The sequence below is a fragment of the Gossypium arboreum genome, chromosome 7 (assembly GCF_025698485.1).
Source record: "Gossypium arboreum isolate Shixiya-1 chromosome 7, ASM2569848v2, whole genome shotgun sequence".
NCBI lineage: Eukaryota > Viridiplantae > Streptophyta > Magnoliopsida > Malvales > Malvaceae > Gossypium > Gossypium arboreum.
Genome location: NC_069076.1, coordinates 72,375,475 through 72,377,330, shown reverse-complemented (window position 1 = coordinate 72,377,330; position 1,856 = coordinate 72,375,475). Strand labels below are relative to the sequence as shown.

The following is a 1,856-nucleotide window of genomic DNA, read 5'->3' as shown; positions in this document are numbered from 1 at the left end:
CATAAATCTTTAAAACCTATCACAAATATCATGTACCAAGTTTTTGGCGCCGTTGCCGGGGAACTAGGATATTAGGAACACTCGATTTTATTACTTTAGCCATTTTACTTTTATTGCAATTTAAAATTTTATTTTCTTTTCTAATTCTTCATTTATTTTCTTCTGACAGGTTTTTCTAGTTTATGACCAGAAGAAACCCGTCAAGACCATTACTATTTGATAGTGAGATCGATCGCACAGTTTGCAGAAACCGAAGAGAAATAAGGTGAAGCTTACGATACATAGAGGAAGAGCAAGAGGATGATACTTCAACCACAACCAATGAGATGGCTAAAAACCAAGAAAATCTGCTACCTCCTGCAATTGCTTTTAATCAGAATCCTACTTCGCGCACTATGTATGATTATGCTAAACCTTCTTTAATAGGAACTGAATCGAACATAGTTAGACCTACTGTAGCTACAAATACTTTTGAACTGAAACCTAACACAATTCAAATGATACAACAATTTGTTTAGTTTGATGGTTTGCAGGACAAAGTTCCCAACGCTCACTTGGCAAACTTTTTGGAACTATGTGATACATTTAAAATTAATGGCATTTTTGATAATGCCATTCACCTTCGGTTATTCCCTTTTTCATTGAGAAACAAAGCTAAACAGTGGTTGAATTCGTTACCACGGGGGTCAATCACTACTTGGGAACAAATGACCGAAAACTTTTTATTAAAATATTTCCCGCTGGCTAAAACGGCTAAATTATGTAATGATATCTCTTCTTTTATGCAAATGGATTTAAAAACACTCTACGATGCATAGGAGAGATACAAGGGCCTTTTGAGAAGATGCCCTCACCATGGGTTACCACTCTGGCTACAGGTTCAAACCTTTCATAATGGCCTGAATCCTTCGACTCAACAAATGGTTGACGCAGCTGCTAGCGGAACCATCAATAATAAGACACCTGAAGATGCCTATGAATTTATAAAGGAGATGTCATTGAATAACTATCAATGGAAAGTCTTGCGGACAAAGCCAACGAAAACAATCGATGTTTATAACGTCGATTCGGTTACCATGCTCTCTAATCAGGTAGAACTCTTGAATAAAAAAATTGATGGTTTTCTTAGTTCTTCACAGGTTCACCCATTAATGCAGTGCGAAGCAAGTGGAGGTGGATCAAGCAATTCAGAATACCCACCCTATGGCCACAACATGGAGAACAAGCAGTTAAAGTACATGGGTAATAATCCTCGATCTCAAAATAATTCTTATAGTAATACTTTCAATGCAGGTTGGGGGAACCACCCAAATTTCTCATGGGGAGGCCAAGGGAATCAGAGACCACCACCTCCAGGCTTCCAACAACCACCCTACCAACAAGAGAAAAAGCCGAACCTTGAGGAGATGCTAACAAAATTCATCTCAGTGTCTGAAACTCGTTTTCAGAATACTGAGACATCACTTAAAAATCAACAAGTGTCGATCCAAGGGCTCGAAACTCAGATAGGTCAGTTCGCTAAATTGATATCCGAATGACCACAAGGTAGCCTACCGAGTAACACTGAATCTAACCTAAGGGAGCAAATCAATGCAATTACCATTCAAGATGAGGAAGGGTTAGTTACACCTAAACCAGAGCAGAGGCAGGAAACTGTGGTAAGTAAAGGTATGGATGAGGTGGACAACAATGACCAGAAAATGGTAAGTAAAGAGGACAAACCACGGGTGCCATACCCCAATGCGATAAGGAAAGACCGTACAGATGAACAATTTGGTAAATTCCTTAAACTATTAAAGAAATTACATATTAACTTACCGTTTATCGAAGCTCTCTTGCAGATGCCAAACGTAGTC

The 1,856-nt window shown here is 38.7% G+C and overlaps 1 non-coding gene across 1 annotated transcript; it reads right to left on the bottom strand.

Moving 5' to 3' along the window:
• Positions 1-755: 755 nt before the first annotated feature.
• LOC128296169 (small nucleolar RNA R71) lies at positions 756-862 on the bottom strand. The gene has a single exon (XR_008286717.1). It is a non-coding gene; the product is annotated as a small nucleolar RNA R71 (small nucleolar RNA).
• Positions 863-1,856: the final 994 nt, after the last annotated feature.